Here is a 17747-nt window from a genome sequence, read left to right on the forward strand (position 1 = left end):
GGGGTCAGAATGGGGGGGCTGCAATTTTATGGGGAATATAAAAATAAAATTTATTATTAAAAAAATAAAAAAAAATAAAGATGCAATAAGCAATCACATAAAAAAAAAAAAAACTCTATTGTAGATAGCCCTGCAAATCCAAAGCTGTAGGAAGTTTGGCAAAATATGGGTTTTAGCAGCAGGTGTAACAATGATGACAACACTATAAGTCTAATGTTGAATTTTTCTAAGTTCCTTAAACATGACATTGGGCACGAGTCAATCATATGTTCCATTCTCTAAAGGGATGGAAAGATATTTCGTCCCCAAGTTCTGTTTGCACTGCGAATCACATGGTTGGTAGACTGAGAAAATATAGCATCAACTTTCATAGTCATAAACCATTTGTAATTTAAATTCACATTCTTAGATAACATGCCAAGCAAACAGCAAAAATTCTTCTGAGCTTAACATTAAATAGCTTTTGGGCTCTGTTTTAGCTGGAATTAAACAATTCATACCAGTGAACTGTCTTCCAGATTGACTTCAAGTGAAGAAAAAGTTGTACACAAGGCCTTCATTTATACTTTCTCATCATCACTCACTCAGGCAGTATTCACTATTTCCTTCTCTGGGTAGGGCTTTGGCTGGGGTTGGAGAGAATACAAAGGAAAATGTGCAACAGATTTTAATATGAAGGCAGAAAAGAGACTCATAAACAACATAGAGGTTATAGCTGAAGTGTAGATAAGATATGGATGAGAGGTGACAAAGCAAAAGCACCAAAATGCTTCATTTCTGTGACAACCTAAATCCATATCTCTCAAATAATCAGTGTGATAATCAGAATCTACAGTTTCCTTCTGGATATTTGTTGTATTGTTAACATTGTCCAGTTCTGAAGATAAATTCTTCACTTGGTGTTACAACGTGATAGGTTATTTCAAGTTCATTTATTTCCTTTCCTATAACATATGTCGCTGCAGCTCCAAGAATATACTTTTGATGACATCACAGATCATTCATCCTTAACTCTTGTATCACTCAGCGCACTAGACCACACTGGCACAAATCCTCATTGCATTTATGCCACCTAATTTGAAAACTACTGTCAAATACTTCAAGAAGGAAAAATATCCCCCAGGAGAATTAGGTGCTAATATTATTCAGCGATATCTACTGAGAGCGTTTACTTAATCAAAACAAAAGATGTGACACCTACTAGGTATTGCTTATTCTCCCCAGCTGGTGCAGAGGGAGGCAGCCAGCTTGAGTTCTAGATGCCTTCCATCTTGAGTAGTCCCTGAGTGGAAGTTTGAGCAAGGAGGTGAGGGGAGAAGACGCTCAGGCCAGCCAAGCTCAGCAAGATCTCTTGACTTCTTGCAAGTGACTTTGATGTGCCCGTCTTTGAAGTAAATCCTTTCATAGTCAGCACCCCTCTTAACCAAACTCTTTATTAGCCCCTGTAGTTTATCAGAGGGAGGGGAGTCTTCTGATAATTACTTCTGTGAGGGAATCAGAGAGAAGTGAGACCTAGATGGAAAAGAACAAAGACGGAGAGAGTGAGCGAGCATGAACAAAATCTGGAAGGGAGGGAGAATGAGTAGTGTGTGTTAAAGCCATTTGGCAATTGATTCTACTTTGCCTGTATTTAGTGGAAATAAATACCATTAAGACAACCAGGACCTGGCTTCATAAGGGCTTTTTCGTGCCAGGAGGTTGGGGGAGAAGAGTGGGTATTTTATAATCTTTATTTTCTAGGTTCTTGGGCCTGTTTTTGTTTTTTTAATTCAAATTTTATTTTTATATTCCCCATACAATTACAACCCCCTTATTTTTACCCCAAGCCCTCCTTTCCCTGGCCCCCAACCCCCATAGAGTGTCTCTAAAAATATGGAACACTTCACGAATTTGCGTGTCATCCTTGCGCAGGGGCCATGCTAATCTTCTCTGTATCGTTCCAATTTTAGTATATGTGCTGCCGAAGCAAGCACTCTTGGGCCTGTTTTATGCTGATAAGAAAACTGGCTACTTAACCTGTGTTTTAAAATCTCTTACAGAGAAATTTAGATCCTTCGAGTATCTTTGTCTCACAAATTTTAGAAACCTAGAATTTCAAGGCTTACTACTGCCAGTATCTTTGTATGTCAAAGGTGGTTCATAATGCTATCTATTTCATAAGGTTATTATGAAGACGAAATGATCTAATGTTTCTAAGTGCTTAGAGATATGTGCATCATTGTATATGCTCTGTAGTGTTTACTAAATAGAATAATATAGATATAAAAGAGGAATAGAAAAATAGAATAAAATATACCATGTTAAATTAGATCATCTGTCATCATTTAATCCTGCTCTATATTGAATTATTTCCAAAATTAGGTTGGTTTCTCCAAAGAAGTCAGTGTTATTTCTGCCCATTTTTGCTATAATTAGATGATGCTGAATTTCCATATTGGTGCCAACATTTACAGATAACTCAGAAGACACAGGTATCCATTATTTCCAAGTCCTGGGCTTTTGATTTCTAAGTGCTAAGTACTTGTCCTTAGTACTTAGGTTTTGGCAAGAAGATTATTATGTTATCTGAGGGTTTGAATGATATGTTGTTCCCGGGTAGCCAGATGGTGACGGCCTATACTGAGTTAAAAGTTTCTTGGTCTGAAATGTGATTTGACCCTTCTTCACGAAAAAGCTCAATGTTGTTTCAGATTCCATGTCTTTACTATATTTTGGTGAGTCTCTTACCATGTAATTCAGAAGCCAGAATAATGAATGCCAGAATGCCAGAATAAAGCACTTGCTTCCTTTGATTGATATATTTACATTAATCAACGCCCTTTCAGCAGAACCTGACCTTGAATGCCCAACAACAGATTTCTTGCTGCTGTTCTTGCAACATGTTCAGAATATTAAGACAGGACATCTCCCCAGAGCCAGAGTTGTTGATCACATCACAGCCTAGTCTAGACTACTGCATAACATTTTAGTTTATGGCTTGTATTCAGGCTTTAGGGGCTGGTGTGCTAACCATTCACTAGTATAGATGGACGTTGGCTGAAAGCCTGACAAAGAGTTTGTAAAATAATTGCAGTATCCTGATTACCAAGCCAAGTTGCCTGGAAAGATGTCTGAAGACTCAATTAGGAACTCATTATAGAGGAAACTCTACCAAGTCTGCATTTAGAATACCTAGTATTGTCAGTCTTTCTAAAATACACTGTGGCCATTTTTGTTTTTTAGACCATTCTTTTAAGAGCAAAGACAGTATTTTTTCTTTACTTTGTAATACTGAATGCTTTGAATAGCAGTTAAATATAATCAGGAACATAGCTATTCTCAGTTCTATGGATGTGTAAGAGCATATGAATTAAATTGTATTACACTTCTATGGGCTTCCTAATATTTCAAGAGCCTGTGATTGAAAATAACCATAAAATTGGATTATGGGCTTTAAGTTTCCTAGATCACAGATTCCCCACTCTCATGTTGTTTTCTGTGGACAATTGCAAGAACTACGGCAACTACTGCTACAATGATAGTCACATGTCAATAGTGTGTTAAGTACATTAATAATGTTTTTTCTCATTTAACTCTTGCATCAAACCCCTAAGGCAGTTATCATTCTCCCCAATTAATCAAGTGACTTTCTTAATCATACAGATAATAATAGAGATGAGATTAGCAGGTGGGCCTAGCTGAAGAAAAAGCACATACTTTTAGTCACTATGCTAAGCCTGCTTTCTTAATGACAAAACTGCTTATTTTCTGTATCAAGGCGTTCCCCAAAGTATACCTGTTGGAACATGTGGCAAGACTAGCGCATCTGTGTGCTTGCTGTGACAAGGATTATTAGCCTTTAAAGTTTTTTTATTATTATTTTTTTAATGTTATATATTTTTACATCATTTTTCATTTTTGCACAATGTATGCATTTTCATCTTGGTTATAGTCCCCATACAATTCCCACCCCCCCTTGTTTTGATCATACTCTCTCCTCCCCACCCACAACCCCTGTAGTATGTCTCTGGTTTATAGTTGCTTGTTGATTTTGATTTTTACTTTATTATAATTGGTCTTTTTCCTGGTCCCTTATTTAGGTTTTCTAAATTCCTGCTATGAGTGAGACCATCTGGTAGTTTTCTTTTTCTTTCTGGCTTATTTCACTGAGCATGATCCCTTCTAGCTCCATCCTTGTTGCTGCAAATTGCATGAGTTTATCTTTTTTGATTGCTGAGTAATATTCCATTGTGTATATGTACCACGTCTTCTTGATCCAGTCATCTATTTGTGGGCATTTGGGTTGTTTCCATAGCTCAGCTATTGTATATAGTGCTGCTATAACAAAGGAACAAAGAATATGCAATGGAGCAAAGAAATTTTGTTCAATAAATGGTGCTGGGAAAACTGGGTTGCTACATGCAAAAGAATGAAGCTTGACTACTACCTCACACCATACACAAAAACCAACTCAAAATGGATTAAAGAAGTAGAAATAATACCTGAACCCATAAAATATAGAGAAGGAAATACAGGTGAAACACTACATGACATACACCTCAGTAACTTCACTAAAGACACATCACCCAAAGCAGTGTTAGTGAAGGCAAAGATAAATAGCTGGGACTACATCAAATTAAAAAGCTTCTGTACAGCAAAAGAGACTGTAACCAAAACAAAGAGACACTCCACCGATTGGGGGAAAATTTTTGCACATAGCCTTTAAAGTTTTAAAGGGAGTTTGTAGCCCATCTACCTAGAACTCTTTTGAAGTATCCACATCAACATTTGATCTGCCTGCTTTCTCAAGACCTTGTTAAAATCATGGATTTTCTGTGTATATTAATATGTCCATTAATAAAATGAATGTATTCCAGTGATATAATGGGCACACAATAAATTTTAACATATGTGAGAGAAAATGGTTCACATATCAGCTCCTTGAGGTTCTCCCCTAACTACCCCCATCAATGTCTCTCATTTTCCTCCCTCATCTTCTCTGAGAGGGCAGCCAGACATCTGTCATGGACATGTCATTATAGTGAGCAATATTATGGGCATAAAAAATTAAGGACAGCTGGAAAATAAGATCTTTTATTAACAGATCATTCTTTAATAGCTGGGGACATAACTGGAGAGTCAAAACTTATTCGGAGCGGGCAGGTTTATTAGACAAAAATGAGAAGATAATAGTAATATTACTTCTATTTAGATGAGACCTTAAAATGTACGTGGGATAGAATGATAACAGTAATAGTGACAATTTTAGATGAGAACATTTTTCTGTTTTTAAATGGGTACTTAATTCTCATCACATCCCTTTGAGCTGGATGTCACTTTGGTCATTTATCAAAAAGAGGGATTGGAAGTTGAGGGTTAACAGGCAGTTTGCCCAAAGATAGATAGCAGGGCCAAAGCTCAAATCTAGGTATGCCTTTTTCAGAACTCAGGTCTGTTACAGAAAGCCTCCACAGTCACATGTTGGCTGGCTGTGTGGCACAGGATAAGTGGTGGTGTAAGGTAACTCTTGGCTTAATAGAAATCCACTAATAGCATTATTCAGTGGGCCTATGACAATAATTTTGAAGAAAGTAGATCGTGGGCATAGACACAAGCCAAAAGAGAGCTCTTCTAGAAATTAAAGAAAATCATCTTACCTATTAAGTTTTTCCAACAAGGAACAAACTTACCTTTAAAAAGACACCATGTACCAAAAAATGACAAAAATGAACAATGATTCTTGCTCTCTAAATATATATTTATATAATAATATATAATTATATGTTATATAATTATATAAATATATATTTATATATAATTTATATAAATATTTATATATTAACATATAAATATAAAATATATAATATATAAATATCATATATTATATTGCCGCGGACCAGCACAGCAGTAGGCAATGAGGCCGTCTCGGGGTTGAGAGACTGCGCAGGGTGGTCAGGGATTCGGTTAAAGAAATGACAAACAGACACACTTCAAGAGAGAGTGTAAATCTGAGTGCAATATTCTTTGGGTTTGTGGCCAGTATTTATATGTTCTCTAAAAGCATAGGAACAGTGAATATACTTTTCACAAAGTAATATTTTTATCATTAAGATAAAAGTTAACAAAGCCAAGGACACAACAGAGAAATCATTAAACTGACAATTCTATTGTTACATAGAGTTTAGTAATGTTTCATTTGTATTAGCCTTTTTATATATATTTTTTAATTAGCAACTAATGACCAGAAAAAGGGAAAGAATTTAGAAATACAGTTGTAGCAGAATAAAGTTTGTAGATTTGAGACAGCGAGAAAAGGTTCTGTCTGGTCAGCATTTCTCTTAACAATCTTTGCGTCTTTGTGGCGGCTTCTGGTGGTCGTTATCTCTTGGCAGGCATTCGGCTTCTCTGCAACTTAGGGAGTTTGCTGTTCTCCCCCTGCGCGCATGGTTCCGTGCCGACGCCGGACCTCAGGGACCATGGCAACAGCCATTAGCCCTGAGGGTCACTGCAGGGGGAGGTGCAGCATTATATATTATAAATTATATGAATTATTTAAATTATATATTATAAGTATTATAAATATATAATATATAAATATTATATATAAATATTTTTTATGTATTTTAAAAAAGAGACTATGAAGGAAGAATACTAACTTGATGTGAAGGTAATGTTGAAAATGTTTTGTCTAGAAATAAATTTTTCCAGGATGAAACTGCAATAGGACAGGGCACAAAGACAATTCAGTACACAAGCGGAATGTAGTGGAAAGTGAAATTTAAGATTTAATAATGGAGAGTTAGATGTATCTCCCTTTTACTCAGCATAGAACAGTGTACCCCCAAGGATATGTTTCCTATAAACAAGGATATTATCACACATAACCACAATATAAACACCAACATCAAGAATTTATACTGACACATTATTACTATATAGTACTCTGACCCCATTTAATTATTTTTTAATGGTGCCAATACTGTACTTTATAGAAGGAGGATCCAGTTAAGAGTCATACTTTGCTTTTGGTTGTCATTTCTTTATTCTCCTTTAGTCTGGAACAGTTTCTACTTCTCTTATAAAATTAAACTTTTCTTTTTCATTTTTTGACCTTGACATTTTTGAAGATTACAGACTAGTTTTTTTTCATAGCATTTCAGTCATTTTGGGATTCTCAGATGTTTTGTAATAATCAGATTTTGATGATACCCCTTTGGCAAGGATATCATAGAGGTAGTGCTGTGTGCTGCATGCCTGTAAGGTGGTGCACAATTTTGTTCACTTGATTAAGGTGGTGTCTGCCAGGCTTCTCCGCTCAGAAGTCACTTTCCCCCCTACCTCTGTAATTAATAAGTAAGTGTTTGTGGAGAAGGACTTTGAAAATATGTAAATAACTCATTTAAAATTAAACTTTCCAATGATTTTCATTTATTTATATTTACATGAACGCATGGTTTCCTACTGTATATAAAGAATTATAATCCATTATCATCATAATTCATTTTGATGCTAAACTATTCCTAGATTTTCAGATGGCCTTTGTGTCCTTTGGCATGTCTTCCTCATTTTATGAGCACTTCCTTGCTTTCTGGATAAGCTGTTCAACAGTCCTTTTTCCTTCCTCACCAGGCCTATTACCAGCCATTTTCTCATGGATCCCTGGTTCCATCAGTGAATATTAGCATTTAGAAGTCAAGATCTGAATACTAGTTGTATTCATTGCCATTAGGGTATGGCTGTTACCGGGTCCTCCCCATAGACATATCTATACCCACATTCACTTAACTTTATGTTTTTTCTTTTCTTTGTTGAGGTAAACTGGTTTACAATACTGGTTATGATTCAGGGGAACAAGGGAACTCCTTCTCAGGTGTATATTACGACATTGCCCCACTATCAAAATATGCAGAGTCTGCACCCTTCAGTAACAAATTTTCATGGTTTGAATAGCTTAAACAACAAATGTGTATTTCTCACATTTATGGAGGATGGAGTGTCCAAGGTCAAGACTCCAGTATATGCAATGTAAGGTGAGAATCCATTTTCTGGTTTGTGGATGGCCATATTCTTGTTTTTTTCTCACATGGTTGAGTAAAGAGCTCTGATCTCTTCATTCACTAATAGGGACACTAATCATACACTAATTTTCTTCCAAAGTCCATCACATTGGGGATTAGGCTTCACTTTAGGAATATTTGGGTAACACAAACATTCAATCCACTATCCTTAAGAATGTAGCCAGACCAGGGTGACCAGGGGAGCAAAGCGTGGAGGGGGTATAAAGGGACTATGGTGGAGAACTGTGGGGTGCCTTGGTGGCAGTGTGGTTACACACATCTGAGGAGGCGTGAGCCTATGCCTCTGAATCACGGTCTTGTAAACCAAGGTAGCCTCAATAAAACAAATAAAAACAATGTAAACAATGAATGTATCTTGATTTATAGTTGCATTTTGACCTTTTAAAGTGTTTTACTAGAATCATGTAGCAGGGGTGCTTTTTACTCAGTTGCCTTTACTAATTGCAATTACAGAGGCTCACCCACCAATGAATTACTGTTATATGAAGCAGACATATGAGTTATCAATACTACTTCTGTTAAAAACCTTGGATTAAAATCAAACAATAATCTGTAGATGTTTCCACATGTATGTAATAATGTTGTTGAAAAGTTTAAAAGTGAAACATCTTATAATGTGTATCATGCCTTTAAGCTAATAGAACTTTTTTTTTTTTTAAAGATTTATTTATTTATTCCTACAAGCACTGGGTACAGTCAGAGCACGGGAGGGTGAGAGAATTCACCAGAGCCAGAGGGGAGAGCAGAGCAGGCTGATTGACGAAGTACACTGCTGAGGGGAGCAGTGGGCAGCAGGAGAGGTCTGCGCGCCATTTGGGACACCCGCCTGGTGGCCAGGGATTGAACCAGCACTGCAGAGTCTGCGGGCAGCTTCGCAGCCCAGTGCTCAACTGCTGCACCACCCGGGAGGACCTAATAGAACTTTTATCTGGAATTCCGTGATCTAGAAAGCAAAACTAACAGTGTCAACTCAGTGGGAGATTACTTTTTTTCTGTTCTTTTAAAAAATTTTTCATGTATATACTTTTTCCATCATTGTTCATTCTCTTCTCAAATGTAATCCCCATAAAATTACCACCACTCAGACGCCCATGAACTGTACCATAGTCTCTTGTGACATTTGAAAGTAGACTTCAAGGTCTTAGAAAAATTTATCTGCCATCTATAAATGAATAAATGAGTTCACTTATTCACTTTAGACATAAGTTTAAACTCCATGTCCGCTTAGACAGTTGTTTTATCACTATTTGAAGAGACACTTGTCAGGATAACAAAGGTTATCTAGGGTCATAGCCAGCCTTGAAATCTTAGTGTTTTCTGCTCAGATAAATACTCCTTAGCTTTTTATTTCTGTATTTTACATATTTTATAATAGCTGAAAAACTAAACATAGAAACACTCATTTAATTTTCTCTAGAAAATATATGAAAACATATTCCCAGATATAGAACAGATGCACAGGATATGCATTGACAATGGTATAAACACTGTCGTCTTGGTCCTCGCCATCACATTTTTCCACCTGCTTGGGAATTGTGCATCTCTGGCTTGTTGAATTGAAGACTGCCAGATCAAAAACACTCCTCTAAGCTCATTATTTCTTAGCTTATATTTTACCCTTGGAAGAAAAATATGTTAAACTACATACTTAAGCCTAATGGAATGGCATAAAAGAATGAAACTGATTTTAAGAAGACATAATTTTCAGAATAACCTTTTTAGATAAACCAAGATTAATGTACATAGCACTCTTTAATGTCTAGATTTACTGAACTTGGTCAATATAAGCCAAACTACAATACCTAATCTCTGAGACCACAGGTCTTTGTAATCCTCAGAATTTTGCTAAATTTGAGAAAATTGCCATAATAGTACAAATTTTACTATTCTCAATCCCTTGAGAAAAAAATCTTTGCTAAAAGACATGATTTCCCTTTATCTCTAAAATCCTGATTTATTTATTATTACATTAAACAAATTAGTGAAATAGTTGTACAATTAACAGAAATCTATGTCCATATATGAAGATAAATTGTCCTAAATTTTTAGAGCCTCCAAATACCCCAAGAGCTGAAATCAGTTTTCAAGTGAAACAATCCATAGCTAACCTTTATCAAGACTCATGTTCTGCCAGATGTGCCTTGAATCATCACCTCCATCCTAAGAGGTGGGAATTTTTATCATCCCCTTTCTTCAAATGAAGAAACTAAGGCCTAGAAACAGAGGAGTTTACCTAAGACCATAGAACTGACAAATGATGCAGTAGGGACTTGAATTTGCAGACTGATTCCATGATCCATGTTCTTACCTTTATGCCACAGAAGATGAGTGTGGGACTGAAGGAAAGTACAGTCCAGACTCTTCAAGAGTTTGTTACTTTGCTTATGATAAGTTGACTGTACTCTATCACAGTGATCATATAAACTGGCATTTCCCCAAGTACAATTGGAGTCCTAGAAATTAATTGAAGAGACTATATCTGAGATTAGCAGTTAGCTACCCATAGGGAAAAATGCTTGGGATATCCTAATCTTGGTGATCCCTGCTGCTTCCTTGGCTTCAGAGCCATACCTGCCTTTACTACTGACCAGTTCCAGGCAGTGCCCACCAGAGTTAAGATCCCAGGTCAACACACCTGGATCCTAATCCCATTTATCACTGGACTGTTAGTCACTAAGAGATTTGGAAATGTAACAACCTCTCTGTGCTCTATATTTTTACCTGTGAATAAGAAGGCACATAATAAAAAGTACCTTATTGTGTTGTTTTCATACTTAATGAGATAATGCTGGCACATAATGTGGCCAGTCTTTCTGCCCCCCACCAACTCCTATTGCTATCGCCCTGTGGCTGACCACAGGTGGTCCACAGCTGTTATTTTGTTATCACTCTACAATGAAGTCTTACTTGCTATAAAATTCATTTTCTTCTCCCCACATTCATATTCATATTTTGTCTGTGAAGGCTGATCTCAGCTTGAGTATTGGAATAAAGCAATTGAATGAGCCTCTTGGGAGTGTTGACATCTTAAAAGCATATGCTTCTAACCCAAACAAATCTAGCTTGTAGACTGTCAAGTTTGCATCACAGTAAAAAAGGAATTACATACAAGGTAGGGGAGACATTTTGGGAAAGCCTTCTCAAAACACAGTGTATTATGCACGGTCTGTTTCAATGGAGAGAGGACTGACTTCCTCCACTTCTGCCTTACCTCACTATAGGCCCTCTTGTAAGCCTGAACACTTCCTGCTTGAAGGTCAGAACAAGAGGATTTGAAGATCAGGTAGCCTAAAAGATTTGAAAGGTTACTGACCCATCCTTAAATGTACATATGGGAAATTTTATAGTGTAGAATGCATAGGTTATGCAGCAACTATGATCAAGTACTCTCTGGTTGAGATTTGTAGATATTAATGATTGATCACCACATGGTTAGTGAATTTTGTTACTGTCTTCAAAAGAAGAGAGGCAGGACAAGGATTGCTTTCTGAAGATAAGACAGGCTTAATATATGTGTCCTTATAAATGATATTCACTTAGCTCAAATTGAGGAATTTGTACAACTTGGGCTAGCTAACAGTAGCATGAGTGTTCCTGTTGGAAGCTCACTGTTAATCACAATACATAATATGATATTTTCCCTTCGTGATTACGCAGCCCTCATGTCCCATTCGAGATACACTTATTTCCAGTGGCATGCATATTGACTATTGGCATAGTTAATAGGGGAGGCCAGAGAAAAGTATCCATAAGCTCCTTCTTACTTTCCATCCTTTAGAAAGAAGAATTAAGAGTGCTGAAGTGCCTACCCCCACTTTTTTTTTCTTGACTTGGACACTGTCTGTGGAACTTGCTTCTTGATACTTGTCTTCTGTGGTCCTATAAGAAGTAATTTGAAGGATAATTCTCTTAGTTGTTGGGTCAGAGAGAACTACTTTTTAAGGCTCACTGATACTTAGAACTCTTTGGCCTTTCTCAAAAATTCAGCATAAGCTCCTTCACAAGTTGGATTTCCTTGATGTTTCAGAATTGATTGGGAAGGACCAGCTCTTCCCCATACCAGGTATCGCAAAGTTGTTACTTTAACCACAGTGGCAAAGAAGCTGATTAGTCCTTTGAGGAATAGAGGATAAGGAAACACTGAAAACCTGAATTATTTGGAGGGAAATATTTGTTCCTTATGAGCATGGCTGTAGCAGACTACAGGGAAAAAAGGAATGCACATACCACTCAAAAGTAGTGTGAGATCATGCCCTTTGAAACAGCATTTAAACCGGATACTTTCTGTGAAAGGACTGTGAAATCAAACACCAGGCGATATATTCAGGTGGACAAAAAGTCATATCCAGGAGTAAAACTAAGAGTCTGGGTACTAGATAGCACTAAATGGGCTATTTTAGACCGGTGTAATAGTGATTGTCTTGATAAAATAAAAACACTGATTCCTGATGAGTGTTGTCTGTTTGGAATTAGTATTGGGAGCATAATCTTTGGGTTTTCCCAGTAAGATTTTTATTTTAAAATCTCAGTGAATGAACAGTTATTTTGCAGGTGGTTTCAGATTTTACTTTTATTACCAGTTTGGTCTCTGCTTTGTGTGGTCTAGGATTTTATTGTTTGGGATGAGGTATGTTAGCTTGTAGAATTATCTCTTTAATATCCACATGATTATTTCCTGTTTAGTATTCCTGACCTTCCCCACAATGTTCTGTGAATTATTTTCTGAATCTGTTTATGTCACTGTCATCTGTACCTCATGATTATTTTTGTGACCTTGGTTATATCACTCACCCGCTCTGTCTCAGTACACCCCCCTCCAATATAGAAGAATGATAGCTACTTTTAAGCTCTTTAAAGAAAAATATGTGTCCTTAGTTATTTGTGAAATATTAATCAGAGTTCTGGGAACTGTAAAACTGCTGTGAAGATACTTGAACAAAAATACAGCATTGGAAATATCTATGTTTTTGTTATTGTCTAAGTTTCAAAACTAGGCAATTAACCTAAATGTAACACCAGATAGATAGTAGCTATATACTTGAACTTGTTACTATACTAGATTCTACACACTTGTCCTCTTTCTATTTGGATTAGTGAGAATGATATGCCCAGGATAGTAGTGGCATATAAATGGATAAACTAGATAAAATACAAGTCATGTCCCAATCACTTCAAATCTAAGGAACATGATTTTTTTTTTTATAAAACATACAGTCAAATCTCAAGTTTCCTCCAGTATTTTTTTAAAGATTTAATTTTTTTATTTATACATACAGGAACTGGGGTGTAGGCCAGATGTGCAGGCGTTGAGAGGATTCATCAGAGACAGAGTTGGGAGCAGAACAGGCAGAAATATACTGCTGAGGGGAGCAGTGGGCGAGACAGGACAGGTCTGCTGTGCCAAGTGGGTCAGCTTCTTGGCCGCTAACTTGGTAGTGCTGAGACTTAACCCCTGCACCACCAGGGAGGCCCTCTTCCAGTATTTTCAGCTAGCATTTAAAAAAATCCAATCAATATGTCTTTCACCACGTATTTAGGTACCAGGCTCTTTGCTGACCACTGAGATTATAAAATGATGAAACTTTATTAATTAGTTCATAGTCTATTAGAGAAGACAGATTTTTGTCCTAAAGACAAAGGGGAATCAAATGTTTTACAGCAGGGGGCATGATTTGTAGAGACTTGTGTTTTAGAAATATTACATTGAGTTTCCTAAGAAGACTAGTTTGGGCACAGAGCGCAACTGAAGATAGAAGGCCAGTGTAGATTATGGCAATATCAAATGCTGACAACATGCAAGATTGTCTGTTAAGCACTGAAAATTCTGAAGTAATGTATGTGACATGCTTCTTGCCCCCAAGGTGCTTTGAGTATACTTAGAAATTGTGGAATAAAATCATATGAAATTAAATAACAGTGCTAGCTTTGTTTCCCTTGGAGGCATAGGGTATTTTTTTGCCTTTGTATTTCATATCTGGAACGGAGATGTTGCTCAGTAAATATTTGAAAGTATGAGTTGAAAGACTGATTAATAAATACATGATACATGATATAAAGGAATGAGAATTTCACACAAGGAAATAATTACCATGGAATGTGATGATTTCAGGATTTCAGGTATCAGAGACAGACTTCAGAGAATAGGGAGTAATTAAGTCCTTTTACATTAGACAGTACCGCTAATCTGCAATTATTTTGGGATATTATTTTTTTGTTGTTGAATACTGGACTTTATTTTTGGAATACTAGACTTCTAAAAAATATATTTTTTTAATGCTGGAAATCAGATCCCACCTCTCTTCTAAGTTTCATTGTCACTATTTATTTTTTAATGACTTTCCTGAACTAATTCGTAATCAGGGCCTCCCCTGGTGGCACAACGGTTGAGTGCCTGACTGCGAAGCTGCCCGCAGCCTCTGCAGCACTGGTGTGATCACCAGTCACTGGTGAGGGTCCCACATGGCGTGACAGACCTCTTCTGCCATGCCCACTGCTCCCCTCAGCAGTGTGTTTCGTCAGTCTGCCTGTTCTGTTCCCCGCTCTGGCTCTGGTGAATTCTCTCACCCTCCCGCGCTTCTGACTGTACCCAGTGCTTGTATAAATAAATAAATAAATAAATAAATAAATAAATAAATAATTCTTTAAAAAAAATTCAATAATCAGGTAATGATTGGACAGAGAGTTCTTTAAATACCTTGAGTCAATAAGGCAACCAATCTTTGCAAGTGGTTTTGGGATAATCCTTTAAGTCTCAGTCAAGCAGTTTACATTTGTGCATTTTCTTTCACTTTTCCTGCTTTTGCAATGATTCAGGGTCAATGTAGGACCATCTCAGATCTTTTTGGGATATATGCACAACCCTTTGCATATGTATCCAGCCCTACATATATATCCAGGGATTTTATAAATAAAATAGAGTTTTTCAAAGATGTTTAAAATTTGAACTTGGGCTTCCCCAATGGCGCAGTGGGTTGAGCACTGCGCTGTGAAGCTGTCCTTCCGCAGCCTCTGCAGTGTGGGTTTGATTCCCAGCCTGTCAGGGAGAAACCCACATGGCGAGCAGACCTCTCCTGCTTCACTCGGTGCTCCCCTCAGCAGTGTCTTTGGTCTGCTTGCCTGTTCTGCTCCCTGCTCTAGTGAATTCTCTCACCCTCCTGTGCCTCTGACCTGTACCCCACTTCTTATATAAATAAATAAATCTTAAAAAAAATTTTTTTTGAACATTCCCTCCCCCCACCCCCGGCTTTTCCTTTAAAATTTTTTTGGTTGGGCTCTTATTTACTACAAATGGTAAAGTTGCTTCAGGCATCTAGAAGCTTAATCAATTGCTGCTGATTGTTTTTGACAAATGTGCCATGGAAATGGAAATAGAAATGTTGAATGAAGTCTGAATCAGGTTTTATAGTACAAGCCATGAGAACTGAAAGATTTTTCAGATAATGGCAGTTCTCTGATTATGGTATGAGAGGGATCCCGAAACTTATTCTGCTTTCTCAGGTATCTGCTAACTTGCTTGTTTTATCATGATTGTGTAGTAGTTGGTTTTCAAGAATATATATCATGGAGTTATGGACAGGGAGTAGGAAGAGAGCACATTAAAATGCCACTGGTTTTAGTAGGATTAACTATTTTTCTTCAATGCACTCTCCTTGGATTGTTGCAAGCCTTTGGTTAATTTTCTGAGTTGATTTTGTTAATTTTTATAGTGGAAAAGATGATTGTGACAATTTTTATAGTGTTGTCATTGCTACTATGAAAGAATAGCTTTTCCGATGTTCTTATTTCTTCATTCACATGTATATCTCCATCAGGAAAGATTTTTAAAGTTTGCATTGGGGAAAGACAGTTCCCCTGCACTAGGTAAAGATTCACAGATATCATTGGCCTTTCAAACATAACAATTGATATAAAAACGCAGGGAGCGATGGACTCAGAATGCTAGGCACCTAGAATTTTGGACAAAATCAATGTATAAATGAAATATGACACAAAATAGAGACATTTTCACATATATCAAGGTTACAAAATTACTTTCCAAGTACTATTTCTCAAGAAACTAGTAGAATATATCCCTTTGTAAAAATGAGAGAAACGGATGAGAAAAGATAATTTCTTAGGGATGCAGGAAGGATGCAATTCTATGCAGTGAAAAAGGTGTGAGATATTGCAGACCATCTGCTGTTTAGTTGACTAGTCTAGTATGAAACAGTGAGTCCAGATTGGAGGAAGAGTTCTCAAAGGAATGTCTCAGAAGGAACAAATACTTATGAAAAAATACAGGATTTTATGATGAGGAAATTGGTCTGAGAAGACTTTTTGCAATGATGATAGGGAACTGAGGAGAAATCTGAAAACATTAGGGATTTTTTTTTTAAACCAGAAGAAATGAAATGCTAAAGAAATGAGATCTAGTTTTGGTTTTCTCTTTGGCTCAGTATTAAATAACAGTTTGGATAACCGTAAAATATAAATACTGAACTGAAAAGAACCAAAATTTGTGATATAACTATATAACAAGGTGGAGTATAAAGGAGAGTGTAAATTCTTATGACAACAATTTAACAATTTGTTTAAAATTGTTGAAGCTAAAGCAGCATATGCATATTATTTAGAAGTGTACTAGATTCCAAGAATAAAAAATTTGAGGTTGTGGAAGATGAAGCGAAGAGCAGACTGGTGTTGTGTGTGTGTGTGTGTGTGTTTTTTTTTTTTTTTTGTGTGTGTGTGTAAAATGTAATACCACTTGGGTTTTCAACTATATCTGTATATTATCATGAAAGTAAGTTTTGAACATTTTTAGCCTGATTTTATTAAAGTTTTTTGAGTATGAAGCCTTATGCTAATGGGCTAGAAATTAAAGGATAGTATATCAGTATGATCTGTTTTTCAAGTAACTAGTAAGGTAGATTTTCAAGAAGACTGATTGAAAAGGGAGAGGGAAAAAAGCAAGAGGGGAGGGGAAATGCTGGGTTAGTGATTGTATTAATTCCTTTAGCCAACATTTAAAAATTTTAGAATTTAAGCAGAAGGAAAATGGATGGTAATAAAATTTTAGAGACTAAAGCTTGAGAGCTCTGGAAAGGTGCTGCTTTTTTGAGAGTGGAAGAGGATTTATAAGGGAGAGAATGCATGTAAATGGATTTCTAAGAAGCGATGAAAAGCTGAGGATTTTTCTTTTCTTCTTTTTTTTTTGGAAATCCTCTAGGCTAGGAATGAAGCAGGGTCATCTACTATGAAATGAGTTGATTGGTTCTTGAGGAGAAAGATGAAAATTGGAATAGCTGCTTGGAGGATTGGAAATCAGTATTGATATGCATAAAATTAACAAGTGGTGATAAAGAGTCAAATATTTAAGCCAGTATGAATTATGATTATGCGCATCATCTCTGAATCATTATCAGGTAATCTTTTGAACAGAATAGTAGTACTCAGTGGTCTGGGTGGAAAAAATGGAGAAGAGGATTATTACTGAGGATCAGGAATGAGGAGTTTAGTTTATTTGGATGAAAGCACCTCATTTGAAGGTACTAGAAAAAGACTATCTGAGAAGATATGCCTAAAAAACATGGCAGAATAGGCCACATCAGGAAAATAATCTTCCTAAGTATAGGAAACAATAAAACATCTCATAGATACTGCATCACCTTATCGCTGATTACACATATACCTGCATTATTAAAGTATGGGTGA

The 17747-nt window shown here is 36.6% G+C and overlaps 1 non-coding gene across 1 annotated transcript; it reads right to left on the reverse strand.

The window, feature by feature from the left end:
* Positions 1-1866: 1866 nt before the first annotated feature.
* On the reverse strand, positions 1867-1973 carry LOC119260083 (U6 spliceosomal RNA). The gene has a single exon (XR_005128698.1). It is a non-coding gene; the product is annotated as a U6 spliceosomal RNA (small nuclear RNA).
* Positions 1974-17747: the final 15774 nt, after the last annotated feature.

Source organism: Talpa occidentalis, unplaced genomic scaffold, assembly GCF_014898055.3.
Source record: "Talpa occidentalis isolate TD23 unplaced genomic scaffold, MPIMG_talOcc4v2.1 talOcc4.5, whole genome shotgun sequence".
Taxonomy (NCBI): Eukaryota; Metazoa; Chordata; class Mammalia; order Eulipotyphla; family Talpidae; genus Talpa; species Talpa occidentalis.